This window comes from Dipodomys spectabilis, unplaced genomic scaffold (genome assembly GCF_019054845.1).
Source record: "Dipodomys spectabilis isolate Male_0828 unplaced genomic scaffold, ASM1905484v1 ptg000104l, whole genome shotgun sequence".
In the NCBI taxonomy this organism is placed as follows: domain Eukaryota; kingdom Metazoa; phylum Chordata; class Mammalia; order Rodentia; family Heteromyidae; genus Dipodomys; species Dipodomys spectabilis.
The window spans coordinates 1,532,987-1,549,747 of NW_024870781.1; the positions used below are offsets into that span (position 1 = coordinate 1,532,987).

The 16,761-nt window shown below is 45.7% G+C and overlaps 1 protein-coding gene across 4 annotated transcripts in view; it reads right to left on the minus strand.

Annotated features, from left to right (window-relative positions):
* Rreb1 (ras responsive element binding protein 1) overlaps positions 1–16,761 on the minus strand; it is a 155,477-nt gene that overhangs the window by 138,251 nt on the left and 465 nt on the right. Inside the window, exon 1 of one of the 4 annotated variants that reach the window (XM_042687141.1) lies at positions 16,348–16,602. The exons of 2 other annotated variants lie outside the window; for them this stretch is intronic. The gene's annotated coding sequence lies outside the window, so the exon portion shown is untranslated. Of the gene's footprint in view, positions 1–15,465; positions 15,625–16,347; positions 16,603–16,761 lie in introns of those variants that run through there. One more of the 4 variants, XM_042687142.1, reaches the window with a different exon arrangement.

Consider the following 16,761-nt stretch of genomic DNA (forward strand, 5'->3'; position numbering starts at 1 on the left):
AGGTAGCCCACAGCCCTGAGAAAGAACATGTCTTTAAAAAAAAATTTTTTTTTCAGCTTGGGGGGAGGAACCAGGGGGAGAATTATCACATCAAAAAGAGCATCAAAATTTCCCATTCATGTTGCCCTCTGCTGAACATGGTGTCCACCTTGTTCTCCAGCAGGGAGAATTAGCAGTGTTCTCTCCCTGAAGCACAGGGCTTATTGCTCACTGCAGGGCCCTGTATCAGAGAAGATGGCCGCAGCAGCCCACTAAGTTTTCCCAGGGTCAATACCTTCTACCTACCAACTCCACTTAACACCTCCAAACCCAAGGAGACTCTCTACTTCTTGGCCTAGCCTGTCCCAAAATAAGTCCCCTATTTTCCTCCTCCAGGCCTTGCCTGACTGTTCTTTTTGCCTAGAAGTCATCTTTGTGTCTCTCCCCCACATCCTTCTCCACATGGCAAGCCTATCACCACTGAGGACCTCACTTCCTCTTTCCCCAGCCACTTCCCACTGCAGCTCCCCTTGCAGGGCCTTGCCAGTTGTGAAGTCCTGCTGAGTTTCAGGACAGGTCCGCATTTTGCTTATCTAAGTATCCCAGAGCATAGTACTGTGCCTAGTACCTGTCAAGGCAAAGTGACTTCTGCAGGCTCACTGGTGGTACTCCACACTTGAGGTGGGGGGGAGGGGGAAGGGCAGAATTTCTCCTAATTCAAATGACGCCTAGACATTTTGCTGAGATGTTTAAAATGCCACAAGCAAAACAACAGTGATAATAACAGCAGTAAACAGAGAAAACAGGTCTGGTCTAATTAAGCTGGCAGCACCTATGGCTTAAATTCTCTATTAGGAGTTTCAAAACAATCCTTCTCCACAGACCCACCAGAAACAGGAAACAGACCATGTGTTCATCACAATTCAGGATCTGCCCGTTCTGTAACTTAGCTCAGGCACCCCTATAATGGAACAAGGCATGCTGGTGACCTCTCAGCCCCAACAGTAAGAGTGATGTGATGAGAGTCCTCCCTCCCTCCCCTCTCCCTGTCTTCCAGCCTCAGGGCTCCTCCTGCTTAAAGAGCAAAAACCACAAAGTAACAACAGCTAGAAGCTATCTCACTTGAATCTGGACAAATCTTAAGATACAGCTGGTAATTAGATCAACTGCTGCCCCTACTTTGCTAGCACCCCAGACAAGGAACCTCTCAGAATCACCCCAATACCGGTTCCTGGGCAAACCTCTAATAACCTATTACAACATAAATCAACAGACCTGTTTCTCAAGGCATTACCCCAAAGAAACCTAAAGCAAAACTAAACTACCCTAACACAGGGCACACAGCTTCAAGGGGCCAATACAGGAGTCAGAGCTCTGGCACTTTCAGTGGGATTAAAACAAGTATCCACACAAAAGACAGAGAGCACCCCATGACCACTTGCCACACAGGAGCAACATACTCTTCCACTTCCTAGTGATTTCCCATCCTTTTCCCATGGGCACTTGCAAAAATGTTCCACAGTGAGCTTTGTTCAGGGCTTTTCCCGATCTCTTTGCCAAGTTTCTTTCAGTGTGGGCCCCCACCATTCTGCTTCAGTGTCTTTCCCTGATCTCCACTCCTAGAGGTACCCCAGTCCTAGCCAGCTGGTTGGTACTGACATCACCTGAGCAAGCTGGTCACTCAAAGGAACGTGGATCTCTCTCTGACCATTGCAAACAGAGATGGCTTCATTGTGCCCAAAGCCAGACAGAAAGAATGACCAGCTGTGTGGGTCAGCTTTAATCTATTTCCAGGAGCGAGAAAGCCTGGCATAACACACTTGCCCTTGTCCGTCTTCCCCCTTGATGTGTATCACAGGGAGGGCTTCCTAAGAAAAGCTTTCGGTGAGTAGGTTGTGGGACTATTAGAGGTAGTTCAGAAGGGTTTTGAAGCACAGCTTCCAGAGTCAAACTGCAGCTTGAATTCTGCTATGGGGCTGCTTCTCCAGGTCTCAAATTTCTCATCTGAATCATGGAGATACTAATTGTACCCACACCACTGGGTCAAATGGCTGTAAAGCATGAACGAAATGACTTATGTAAAGCATGCAGAGCAGTGGTAACTAGTACCTGCTCAGTAAATAGTAATAGTAATGCCCCTACTACTTACCAGGATGGACTATTTCTCCATAAATTCAAAGTAACCAAGAATGGTGAAAATTAAAGTGTAATAATTATAAAATTGTTGACTTGGCAGAGTAGAGCCACAGAGGTAAGTCTAACAAATAAGTACTAAGGAGAAACTGGAAAAAAATCACTGGAAGTAAAAAGCTTGTGATAGAGTCATTACCTAACAAGCTTGAGACTCTGAGTTCAAATACAAAGGAGAGAGGAAGGAGAAAGTCTGAATTTCTGTGTATTCAGTTTTCTGCTAAGAAACAAGAAGTCACATTAGCACCTATCAGACTTTCTAGAGACAAGCTGGTCCAAGAAGCCCACTCAAAATTCCAATTACTATAAACATAACAATCAAATAAGCCACAGCCTTAAATCATAATATGACCAGTGTCAACTACACTGCCTCCCCAACACATAATCCTCCTTCCCTTTTTTCTTGAGCACAGCACAAAATGAACCCAAGATTGCACACCATCTATTTGTCAGTACAGAATGGAGTGACAGAGACACAAAGCAAGCTGCACAAACACAGGTCACCATTATTCACCCACATCTATCTACATCATGCTTTAAAAAGAAAAATGGTTTTCATTCATTACTTGTCATTTTCAACTTTTGAGACAAACTATGAGGCACAGTAAAAGGTAGACTAGTTTAACTCAAGGCTATATTAACATTCAAGCTGGGCTTCTTGCCTTGCTGAACCACAGACACATATGTATTTCAAATGTGCTTTTGGTTTACATGCTAAAAATAAGTGTGCATTTTATGCACTCTAAAAGGAAAAATTAAAAAAAGCCAGGCGTTGGTGGCTCATGCCTATAATCCTAGCTACTCAGAAGGCTGAGATCTGATGATTACGGTTTGAAGCCAGCCTGGGCAGGAAAGGTCGTGAGACACTTATCTCCAGACACTTAGCTACCAGAAAAAGCTGGAAATGGCGCTGTGGCTCAAATGGTAGAGTGCTAGCCTTGAGCAAAAAGATGCTCAGACATAGTACCCAGGCCCAGAGTTTAAAAAAAAAAAAAAAGATAGGTGTAACTTAGCTGTCGAACACCTGCCTAGCATGGGCAAAAACCTTCCCTGGGTTTGATCCCCAGTACCAAAAACAAAAACAACAACACTGAGAAGAGAGTACTCACACCATTGCCAGTACTTACTGCCACAAGAGGGCCAACACACAATACTAGCCACACTTTCCTGAGGAAATGTATCTCAGTGCCACATTCCCCCAAGATAAGAATGGCTTTGGGTTTCCAGATACTCTCAAGACATAGCACCAGGAATTTCCCTAAGGTAAGCTTAGTAAAATTCTACAGCATCCACTTCTTGGTTAGCTTACTCATCTCCCCAGGTAATTTGCATAAGATAAACACAACCTTTATTCATTTCATCTTAAGGCCACAGATGGCTTAACATATCCAGAAGACAGCCACAAGTCAGACATGCCAAGGTCTCAAGGCCCGGGGAACTTAATCCACCAAGTCGTTAATCGATAGCACAGTGGTACCCACACACATCACAGCGTAACGTGTAGTCACAGCCATCCAGCAGCCTCTGAAGTCAGCAGTTAAGAACAAGCTGTCCAGAAGTGAGCTCCCAGATGTCTGTCATTGAATGGACTACAGACAGCAGTTGTGGTTATTCATTACAGAGCAATTATCCAGTAAGAAACACAACAAACTTCTTAATAGATGTCCAAATCTGTGCATCTGCTCAGGTTGCCAAGGTGAAGGCCTCTGAGTTGTAGAGTGCCATAAGCTGCAATTTTCCAAAAGTTAAATTCCAAAATTTAAAGTTTAAAAGTTTTCTTCTCAGTATCACCTCACCAAGGGAGGTTGATTTTTTAAAGTGAAAACTGTGTTGTCAATCTTAAAGAGATTTATGGTCCCAAGGTTGCGAAAACACACATGCTCCTAAACAAGGAATGGAAAAGGCCTGTGTGCTACCTGGGGCCCTATGGGAAGCTCAGGTTACGTCCATTGGGATTGGTACCAAGATGCGTCTTTGAGGCCTACAGCAGCTTACCTGAGGTTTTGATGAATCATTTAAGTGACGTCAGAGAAAAGCTTTGCCCAAATCCAGGAGCTCTAGTTAGATTTTCTTGTGAGACCATCTTAAAGGAAGGGGTGACAGTGCAGGCAAATGAAGAAGCTGGCCTCTCCCTAGGAAGCAGGACCCTTAACTACGAGTCAGCCACAGGCTGCATAGCCTGATAGGACACCAGGAAGGTCAGATTGCATACAGCCTCTCTCAGTAGCCCAAGGCCTGCACTCCAACTTCCCAGAAAACCAACTCAGTGGAAAATGCTGCTATCTGCTTCCAAAATGATTTTGCCTGCTAAAGAACGTTAATACAACAGAAGCCTGAAGGCTGCCTAGGTAGGCAGCAAGTCTGCCATCACCAGAGGTGTTAAATTATAAGACAAGCAATCGCTCCACAGGGACAAGTTCCTTCCTCATTGAAGGAGTCAAGCCTGTGACTTGGCACCCACAGATGGAGGGTAGAGGCCATTAAACCATAGATACACAAGTCTGTTTTACTGAATGAACTTTGTTTTCACATAGATTATCCTTCAAATACAATACTGATGTAACTTTAAGTCATTAAGGACATCAGAGGATCACTGAAATCCTTTATGTGATTCCAGTGAAGAAATACATTGGAAAGTCAGGTCTTGATAGTAAATAAAAGGGCTCAAGCAATTGAGTTCCAGCTTGGTTTCCACCAACCCTCTTTCCATGAGTTTTCCACTCACAAGTCAAAATGAAGTGTTATCAAAATGGTCAGGAACTTAAGTGCTCCTAAGACTTAGGTGTTTGGTTCATGTGAAAACCATTCCAAAAGCTCAGCCCATCTACCAGAAATCATTCCTGGCCCCTTGAATATCATGACAAAAACTAAAGGAGAGGAAGGAAGGGGGCCATTCATTTGCTACATAGCTAAGAACCTATCTTCTATTACTGACTTATAGACACATTTTTCATGCTCCATTCATGCCAGGTAAATGCTTTTTAAACTAACAAAACACTGTACAAGAAGAAAAAGCAGCAGCAGCTGAATAATGGCACACAGGCCTAGGACCTAGCTACTCAGGAGGCTTAGAGATAGGAAAGTAGTTAAGTTCAAAGCCACGCCAGGCACAGTTAGTGAGACACTATCTCAAAAACAAAATATAAACAAAGGGGTAGGCAAGTGGCTTAAGTAGCTAAACCTTAGGTCCAAATCCCTAGCATTTAAAAAAAAAAAAAAAGGGAAGAGAGAGGAAAGAAGGGAAGGAAACATAAGTTTAAAACTCTTTAGGGAACAACCTTCATTTATAAAACTTGCTTAATCTTACATTCCAATCTCAGAGAATTATAAAAGGCCAGACTTTGGAATTCATCTCTTCCTTTTCCACCCTACCCACCTAGTCTTCAAAACCATTTTAGCCCAAGAAATCTCATCAGACCCATCTAAGATTTTTACAGTCACCCAGTTCCAGGTCACCTTGGGTTTTTTTTTGTTTCTGGAAAACAGAAGTAATTTCTTCCTTTTAGGTATTCCCCTAGATAGGTAGGAAAGACTTAAAAATGCAAAACTCAGCACATTACTCCTTGGCCTTAATGTTATAGCTTCCTAAGAGTACCTCAGACCCCCAAAGCTACCTACTTTGCATAGTCAGCCATCTATTCATTCTTGCCTTCTTGCCTCTTCTTCCTCTGGACATATTGTACTTCCCTCATTTCCCTGAACACATTTCTTCTTCCGACCTCGAGGCCTTTGTATAAGCTATTCTTTGAAGCATTCTCCTTCCTCTTACCATCCTTTAGATACTTAGCTCAAATATCATTCCCATTGGGTGCTCTCTTTGAGCTGCCACCACAATTCTATGCTACAATGTTTTGTTGTGTGTGTGTCTTTCTGTCTGTCTGTCATGGGGCTTAAACTCTGGACCCAGGCACTGACCCTGAGGTCTTTTGCTCAAGGCTAGCTAGCACTCTATCACTTTGAGCCAGTTCTGGTGGTTAACTGGAGATAAGAGTCTCATGGACTTTCTTGCCCTGGCTGGCTTTGAACCCCAATCCTCAGATCTCCGAATCCTGAGTAGACAGGATTTCAGGCTGAGCCACCCCAGCCCAGCTTGTAATGCTTGCTTTGACCTGCTCCCAGCACCCTCTGCTGGGATGCCTTCCTAGACCTGCTTCCCAGCATCCTCCACTCCTCCCACACACAAACTTCAATTCCTAAATTCTTCTCATGTTACTTTTTAGCAGTTTAATGAATTGTTGGGCTTGTCTCTGTGTGTGCAATGTTATCCTCTTTGAGACTAGCAACCATTTTTCTTCCCTTACAAGTGGCCTTGGTGCTTATCACAGTGTTTCCACGCAATATATATTCAAACATTAAATAAATAAAAACCTGTAAATGTTAAAAATAAAACAAGTAACCACTTGTTTTCCAAAAGCAGAGTAAATCTGATACTGAATCACCTCTGATAAAATTGTTTAAGAGAGTTTGAAGCTAGGGCTGGGAAGGTGGCTCAGTGATAGAGTGCTTGCCTTGCATGCATGAGGCCCTGGTTCAATTCCTCAGCACCACATAAAACAGAAAAGGCTGGAAGTGGGGCTATGGCTCAAGTAGTAAAGCACTAGCCTTGAGCTGAAGAGCTGAGGGGCAGTGCCCAGGCTCAGAGTTCGGGCCCCACGACCAACAAAAAAAAAATTATACTTGGAGCCAAGCATCGTGGTACAAACCTGTAATCCCAGGAACTGGGAGACTGACGCAAGAAGATCAAGACCCCAAGGCCATCTTGTTGGGCTACCTAGTGAAACTATCTCAAAAATACACACACACACACACACACACACACACACACACACACAATTTGGTTTCAGATTAGTAATATAATGTATAGCTAAGAGAGAAAGGACTTGACCAGCATGTGCATTATCCTGGATTAGATGAATAGTACAACACACATATACAGAATAAATTATATCTGATTTAAAATTTTAAGCAGAGTTAATTAAGCAAGTCATAGAAAAAGCTGCTTGGGATGTTCACTGAAAAGTTTCATAAAATCATCCCAAATAACAACTAAAAGGCCTCAAATGAGCTAGGCTAGATGGCTCATGTCTCTAATTACTAGTGACCTAGAAGGCAGATATGAGGAGGAATTCCATTTGAAGCCAGCCAGCCTGGGCAAAAAGCAAGACTCCATTTCAACTAATAAAAGCTGGGGATAGCAATATGCAACTCTCATTACAGTTACAAAGCCAAGCACAAACAGGAGGATCTTGTGACCCAGGCCAACCATAGTTTGTAAAAGTTAGACCTTAATTCACAAACAACCAAGTCAGAGCCAGTTGCTAGTGGCTCACACCTGTAATCCTAGTTACTCAGGAGGCTGAGATCTAAGGATTACAGTTCAAAGCCAGCTAGGGCAGAAAAGTTCATGAGACTTTTCTCTCCAATTAACTTCCAAAAAGCCAGAAAGCCATGGCTCAAGTAATAGGATGCTAGCCTTCAGAAAAAAAAAAACAAAACACCTCAAGAACAGTACCCAGGCCCTGAATTCAAGTCCCAGACCAGCACACATACTCACACACACAAACAACCAAGGCAAAATGGGCTAGAGGTATTACGTTGCAGAGCACCTACCTAGCAAGAACTCTGAGTTCCTAGTACCAAAAACAAAACAAAAAATCTTTTTCTACACATCAGAGTGTAAAATAAAGAAGCCTCCTTAGAAATAAGACTAAATAAAAAGTTTGTATCTGAATGTATCTGTTGGGCCTAACACTTAACCTATCAGACAAGTACTTATTAAAGAATACCCAGAGTTAAGGTTGGAGGGGGGTTGTTTCACACACATATTAATCAACTAAGATTCACCCTGTATTTAAAGGATACCATGAATTCCCACCACATGGGGTTACAGGTCTCACCCCCCCCCCCGCCCCTTTTCTTTTCTAAATCATTATTTGGAAAGGAAAGCATTGCTGTGGTGCACACTGTGCTTTCAAACTCACACTCCATCTTCTGGTACTTCCCTATGCCTGCGAATACAAGCATCTCTTCTAAAAGAACACTGGAAAAAGACTGCGATGATTTTGTGTATTCAAGAAGTGGTTTGTTTTACAACAGTCTCAGCATAACGAAAACACCCTAATGCAGAGAAACCGGTCCTTTTTATGCATCACTTTTATCAAATATGTACACAGCACACACAGTCGTACATATGTATGCCAATGAGGGACTTCACGGGTTTCTAGTTTAGCATTTTGTCTTAAATCCAAGATGTAACAGAAAAACAAAACAGAAGCTAAATTATTACACACAGACCAACAGTCCTATTAACTCATACCATTAATGGAACAAAATATCAAACTAAGCAGAGACAATGGGCCCACACACTGGCACACTGAAAGGACTTTGGTTTTTGATCTGGATGCTTATCTCCCTATTTTACGTAAACTTCAGTGCAAGAGCCATGCAAAGTAGTCATAATTAGTAAAGGCTCCGGTGTGACAGCAACAGGGTATTAAGTAAGTTTCCCTTGTCCCCTTAGAAGCTAAGCCAACTCTTATTTCATGATTTCTGAGACTCAGGCCTTTCCCAGCAGTGAGCATTAGGCACCAAACTGCTGCTTGATGCATGTATGTGTGTCAGAGATGCTCCTTCACATCCCTTTCCTTTGTAGAATGTCTTGTCCTATGTGGCGATGGGGCTCTTCTCCAAATAGTTTGGTATTCGATATCGGAATAGTATCAAGCAAGCCCTGCAACATTGGGCTAGGTGCGGGGGATGGGACAATGTCCTTGAGGTGGAGAAGACTCTGACAGATGTGCTAGAGGGGAGGAAATGTTACTCTGGAGGGAAGATCACATACTCTTCTTGAAGCTGTAGAATTGGAGCCAGGTCTTGCAAGAAGATTAAGAAATGCTCTTTCCTAGGGAAAAGGACAGGAATACAGCAGAACGGACAGCCCACGTGAAAGCAGACAATGACAGTCCCGGTATGCCAAGGGAAAGATCTTGGATTTCTTCCGGTAGACAATGGGGAGCCAGGAGATGTTTTGAAGCAGGCAAACAACATGCTCAACTAGAGTTTTGAGGACGAGGACGCTGGCAGCAGCATGCAGGATGAGCTGCAGTAGGGAGGAACTAGTGGCAGGAAATTAACTTAGGAGGCCTTTGCGAAATGATGAGGGTTTCTAGGGGCCTAGAGACAAGCCAAAAAATGTAAAAAAAAATATAAAAAGCCGATGAGGTTCCCAACACAGCAGATTGGGTGGATGGCACACTGCAGAGCACTTTCCAGGAGGGACGAAGAAGACTTTCATCTTTATAAATATCTGCAGGGTGAGGTGCCTGAAGGCTCTAGCCTGAGAGAAGTTGTAAATGGAGAGAGAAAAAGTTGGGAGTTGCAAGTTTATAACTGAGCAGTAAGAGAAAAAAAGCATCAGAGAGCATAAGGACTCAATCCCAGCACAGAGGTAGCTGCTGAGCTATGGCATAAACACCCTTAGTGTAAGCACTCCATCCTTAGGTGAAAGAGGAAAAAGAGTTACACATATCTGTAAGTAGGAAGCCCAGACCTTTGTGGGGGCAGCTGCCTTCCCACACCATAGGTCATCCTTCCTTTCCTGGTATTCTGTTTTCCTTTCCTCCCAGTGCCAAGGTTTCCTTCTTCCCTCCTGCCTGAGGGGGCAGCAGGGGAATCCTAGGACAAGGATCAGGCAAGTGGCACCTGTGGGTCACTGTCACTCTGCTAAACACTTCCTGAGGTCTAGGTCCCACGGGCATAGAAATAATCACAAAACCATCTTCCCTTTGCCCTCATGGCCATCTCATCTCTCAGAGCTACAGGACCAACTGTCCATCTATCTTCTCAAGAGGACCAAACTTGGGGGTAGAGAGGGGTACTGCCCTGGAAGGAGGACAGACAATTATGTACCAGCTTTGCAAAAACTTGAGAAAACAAAGTAAGAGAGACTAGAGTGCAAAAGCATCAAGCAAGCAGGGGCTAATTCAAATACTTAAAGCACAAAGGAGATGGCAGGTGACCAGACCAGAGCATGTTCCTCAACAGCTGAAGAGGTGGCTCAGCAGCTGAGTGGCCTACCAGATCTGTTTTGCAGTGCTGATGAATCTGGTTCATTTTAGAAGCAGATGTGTCCTCAAACTTTTATTTACTAACGGGGTTTTCAGATACATGCAACACCATTTAGTGTTTTCCCCACACCCAAATTTTTCTGTGAACCCTGGAACTTGCCAACCAAGGATACCTCACAGGCATTTAATAAGAGCTTCCTTGCTTTATGGAATTTCATATCTCAGCTAGAAGGCACACAATACAGGAAGCACATCTAGTCTACTTTGCAGCTACAACACAGGCCACCGACACTGTTCCTCTCCCTCTCCTCCCCAGTGCTAGATCAAAACCAGGGCTTTGTGCCTGAGATGTATGCAGTCTACTATTGACTTACACCCCAGGATCAGCTAATGTACTTTCAAAATAAGCTTTCCCAACAGGGCATCTGGGACTAAATAGCCAACCCTGGTTATGAAGACTGTCCTGTGGACTGCAGGAAGTGTACCAGCATCTCTGGGCTTTTGCTGGCTGAAGGCAGGAGGCAAGAGCACCCCTTCCCTGGGTGTAAGACACTTTGAAATGTCTCCAGACATTGCTAAATGTCTCCTGGGGGCAAAGCCACCTTTGACAACTACTCTTTTGAAGAGGGAGTCCTGTGCTTGCTGCCTGCCTTTTCCTTAAAGCCCATCCCTAAGTAAACCTCATTAAGAAGAATTTGCTAGTGCTGCATTTCCCCTACTGGGAGAAAATCCTAGGCAAACTCTCTGCCTATGGGAATAAAGTTGTGCAAAATTCTGGAAAGGAAATCCAGAGTGGATACCCACAAAGCTTCCTGAGCTCAAAATACACCACTTTCTTCCATATATAGATTTTAACTTTCTGGAACATTAATTTTATCCTCCCAACAATCCCAGGAGGTAGAAAAGCTACTGAAGAGAGATGTACAACCCCATTCATCACCACTGCCAAAGGGTAGAGTTTCTTTTTTAATTCCTTTACACCTTCAAATTCAACCAGAGTTAATTTCAAAATGATCTGGTCTTTCTTTGAAAAAACAACAACACAGATCAACACACAGTAAATGTTAAATGCTAAATAAATCCTCTAAGGCCAAGATGATTCTGCAATTGTTCTTCAGAGCTAGGCTGGAGTTAGAAGTTGTAGTCAGGGTTGATTTCTTCCCATGCTAAGAGTGGACCACTTCATACCTATCAAACACTGCAGCTGTGAGCATATGCTTAAAATCTTTGCAGAGGTCTATTTAGCAAGGCAGTCAGAAACTAACAGTCCAAGAAGGTACACCCAAAATGAAAAAGGGAGTCTGAACAATAATTCAGCTACCAGGTCTATCAAACAGTGTTGTTTAACAATTCTATCCCACCAGTTTCTCTGAAAAAGGGAGGTGGGGGTGTGTGAAATACCAAGCAAGCTCAGGGGAAAAACAAATAGAGCATTTAAAAGCTTTATCTAATTATCCCCACTGAGACTTTTTCTCTTCAGTCTGGCTGCCTGACAAAGCCAGTGGAGGTTTTCATTCTTTCTCTACCCTTCCAGTTTCACCGCCCTTAAGGAGTCTAGGAAGACTCAGGTGAATCCCGGCACCAGACCCCAGTCCGGGGACTTCAGAGATTTTCAAATTCTCTTAGCATTACTTGCTTGAATCACACAGAACAAACAGTCTCCACCCTCTCCCACTGCTTTGTCTGAAGTACCTATTCACTGGCAGCCACCTTTTCTATGGGCAGAGTGGCTACCCTGCCCTACAGTGTAGTCCAAAGCAAGATGCGCACAAGCTGGGCTGTCAGCTCCCTACCCCTCCTTCCTCCATCTGCCCAGGCCAACAAGCAAGATGCAATCTCCAGCCACACTCCGCAGCACTTGGGACCACACTGAACACCCAGGGAATGTGAAGAGAGACCGAGAAAAGCTGTAGAATGGAAGACACTGCCTAACAAGACTAACTGCTAGCCAGGAAAAAGCTCCTCCCCACCTTCCTCATTCTTCTACCTCAGCAGTGAAGAAAACACGAGCAGCAGAAGCGTTTCCTTTCTCTAGTCTGCCTTCCATGTGGGAGTGGGGGAAATTTAAAGCAAGTGATGCATTTCAGAAAGCACATCATATGCCTCCCTCTGGGCCTCAGATGGTACACCTTTTACCTCTGATTTATGGGGTCCCCTTAGGTCATGGAAGTCACTCTCTGACCCCTGCTGGGTTTTGTTGTTGTTGTTTTTCTAAGAAGGCCCTAGGTATTTCTACCCAGGAATTATTCTCTAACTCGGGGAAGAAGGGGGGAGAGCAATCCTATTTACTAATTTCTTCATTATATTTGGATATAAAAGCTATGACAATAGTGACTGCTCCATAAGCCAGATGTACACAAATAACCTTGAGGTGGTGAAGCTTCTCGTTTAGTAGTGGCCTGCCACTCAACCTAGCTGATGGTGACCAGCCATGGCGTCAACCAGGCTTCCCTGTTTCATCTCAATGAGAATGTCAAGATTCTTAAAACATACTTATGGAAGAAATGTAAAGCAAGTCACAATTCTTTCTGCTTTGCAACATTTGCTCAATCCTCCCAAAAACATTCTGAACTGCACATATTTCTTTTTCAAAAGCTATCTATGAACTGGACCAGAGATGTGTAGTGACAGAAGAGCCACACTGAAACCTAACCTAAGGGGGAAAAAACTATGTTGCCTCAATCAGGAGAGACTATATTGCATAAGTTTCTATCAATACATTGTACTTCTATCTTTTAAAGAAAACTGTTTAATAAGTAAAGGTAAACCATCTCTTTTTGGATTATGTAGACTTTCCAAAAACTAACAAAAAATCTGTTATTGATATATGAAAGGTGAGGTTATTATACACATATATCCTGGGGGAAGAGTTAACCTGAACATATACGTAACACACAAGAAGTCGTCCCAGACAAGCTGCCATTTGACACCACAAGGGCTGGGTCAGAGAATACTGAACTTCAATTAAACACACTTACAAAAGAAATTATTTAAATAAAATAACAAAAACAAAACCAACTTTTTAACAACCCACCTCCTTAGGTCAAAGGGCATGGTGCATCCAGAAATTAATTAAACCTAATAAATAATGCAAAACAGAGGACTCCCTTTCAAAATGCTTCAGTTAATTTTAGCATCCTTCTGTTTAGCTGCTTAGCAACCCTTATCCTATGACCTTCTAAGCACCACCTACTTTTCAGAAGGATAATGAATAGAAACATCAAAAGGATCCACTTCTGTTGCTTTTAGAAATCCTGCTTAACCTTCTTTTATAGGAGTTAAAGTTATATAAATTATGCTATGCAAACGCCTAAGAGGGTAGAATCTTTCCACTTTATTAATCAGGAAAGTTTCTTAGCTGAAGCTGATAAATGTAAGCAAGTAAGCACATGATAGCAAATACTCTCAAGCCTAGGAAGTGGACCAACACAGCAGTTCAATATTGAAGAGCAAAAAGTAGAAGTCTTGTTGTGACAGAAGCTAGTTAATGCCTGGCTTACAGCAGATAACCAAGACACAGCTGTGGATCAGCTGCAGGACTAATGCAGTTAGGTTCATTTGCCTCCAACATTCTGTATCTGTGTGAGATTGCAAAGACCTCAGCAGCCTGCCTGAAGAAATCTAAAATAAAAGCCCCTTCAATCCAAAGGTCACTTGTTGGATGATGTAAATAGCTAGGAATGGATGTACCACCTGTACCAGCTGAGTCAGATAAATGTACCTCATCATGTAGCACACACTTGTCAGCTGTAAGAGCAAATAGCCTGAGTTTGTGATGAGAAATAAAATATGTAGTAAAACCCAAAGACCCATATTCCATCTACTAGTACGCATTAGCAGCATTGCTCAACAATATCACATACCCAGCAAATTTTCTTTAAAAAGACAACCAGTTTATCAGTATTTTAAGAATCTTAAGATAGTACAAGTTCATTTACCTAAAATGGAGAAAAGGAAACAACTAAATCAAAGAACTCTTCTCACCCTTTCTTTTGTTAAAAAAGAGGGGGAGGGACGAGGTGAAGGTATTTTTTCCCCACACGTTTAAAACGTGATTAAAGTATTCAAATGTTTAATTCATCCACGTAACCAAAACCTAAAACACATTAAAAGTAGGACCCATCAGTGGATATCCAGAAGGCTCCCTTCAAAGGGCAGATTTTTTTTAAAGCCAAGAAAGTAAATAAGATTGTAAAACTAGTGGTTGCCTACTGCCTATTATTATTTGAAGAGTATGTTGAACCTGTTCCTTCAAAAGTTCTGCTGATTCTTTAAGGAAGCATGGGATTTTTTTTTTTTAACGCGGGTTCAGCCAAGACGTTACTAACCTCTAACTCAGACTTCCGGGTTAAATTATGTCTTAGGAACCTTACCTGCCTACTCGAAAAAGCATCAGATATAAAAGGATGCTTTCCACAGGTGTGGGGGGGAGGGGGAAAGTAAAACTAAAGCTCCTTTCTTCCTTGGCCGTTCCCCACCTTCCACTTCAACTAACTTCACAGAAGAACACACTGGCACACAGGCACAAGCCACTACGTGTATCTATCTCTTCGAGGGAAGTCTGCGAGCGAAGAGATGCGCATCACTCAGCCTTGGCCGAAAGCCTTCCAAGGCTCCCCCAGGCAGGACTACCCTTCGCGTTCCCAACATCCCCATTCAACAGGCAAACTTCCTTTCCACAGGCTTTTTGAAAGACGAGGCACGATCTAAACCCTGAACACAAGAACGAGAGGGTGAACTGTTCGGATGAAAACCTCGGGACAGGTTTTTCAGCATACCGAAACGTTCTACGATTGCTACTGCACCCTACGATCGGTCACCGCCGCCACCATCACCACCGCCGCCGCGTAGCATCCCCCCCAAAGCAGCCGAAAACCGCCTCCAGAGTGCCCCAATGTGTGCTGCCGCTGGCTCTGAAGCCGTGTAGAATTTCGTAATGGAATGTGAACTGCTCGTCCGGATCTGGGCTCACGTTCTATCTCCTAACCAGTAAGGAGCGAGGGAGGGCAAATCTGCTGAGCCAGGAGAAAATACTTTCCTCTTCTTTTATAACCCATCACCGATGGGTTGCACTGCGGACCGGGGACGCGAGCTGCACGCGGCGCCTGTCAAGCGCCCTGGCGGCCAGGCCCGCCCTGCGCCCCGCGGGGGGTCCCCCGGCACCGCCGCCCCCCGCAACCCTGCCCTCTTCTTCGAGACCCGGGGCACCGCCGCCGCGCCCCCCACTCACCCACGGCCGAGGAGCGGGTCACATCCTTCGACGCGACCCCAGCCCGGGACAGAAAACTCGCCGCCTCCCAGGGAGGGGGCCGGCGACGGGAAGGACCTCCCCTGCTCCTTAGCAACCATTAAGGTCGCAGTTTCCTAAGAGACCGCGAGCGCAGAGGGGGCGCGGGGAGCTGGGCCCGAACCGAAGCTGGAGGGGGGGGAGCTCTGGGCTCCTCATTATCCCCCCCCCCACACCCACCGTCCGCCATCCCAGCCTTCCCCGCCCCCTCCCCCGCCACGGCACTGTGAGCCAGGATGGGAGGAGGAAGTGAAGCCCCAGAACTCGCGAAAAAAAAAAAAAAAATGGTCCAGCGGGCGGCGGACAAAAGTTTCCGAGCGCACTCCACAGCTGGGCGGCGGAGCGGGCCGGCGGCCGGCCCCGCCTCGGATGCTCCCGGCCTCCTTCCTGTGCTCGTGACGGCGCCCGGCGCCGACCCCCCCCCCCCCCCCCGCGATGCAGCCTCGCTCCACACCGAGGGCTCCCACGAAAACACGTACTCCGCCAACCCTGCTCCGAGAGACAATACGCGCCGGATCGGTCCCCTCCAAGCCCCCCGGTTCCTCCCGGGGCGGGGGTCTGCGCGATCTCCCTCCCCCCCCCCCAACACACACATACACACATACGAGCCAGGAACTCGCGAGGGCTCGGGGCTGCTCGCGGCCCCTCCTGGCCGGCGCCGTCCGCCCGGGAGGATCAAAGTCCGCAGAGCAGGGCGCGGCGGATGCTCCCACCGAGCAAGCCCCGAACGAGCTACCCCCCTGCGCGAGCAGACCCAGGCAGGCACCCCCCCCCCCACACACACACACACCAGACGGGCAACCCCCCCCCCCCCCGCGCGGGTACCTTGCGGCGGCGGCGGGCGGGGGCCGTCATCTCCGTGCTTCCCAGCCGGAGAGGGACTCGAAAGTATGTAGGAGAAAAGTTTCCCCTCCCACATGGGGGGGGGGAGGATGTCGGGGGAGAGAGGGCGGAAGATGGAGAGGAGCGCTGGGAAGATGTTTCTGGCTGGTGGTGCGCGCACCATCCGAGTCCCCGCGGTGCTTGGTTAAAAATAAACTCGGCGGCGCGGGTCGGGCCGGATTCCTGCGCTCGGACGGCTAATATGGATGCGCATCAGGTCCTGCTGGCGGGGCGCTGCGGCGGCTCGCGCCGGGAGCTGGTTGGCAGAGCCCGCAGCTCGGGAAGGGGAAAGGAGCGGAGGAAGGGGAGGAGGAGGAGGAGGAGAAGAGGAGGAGGAGGAGCGGCCGGCGCGCAGCC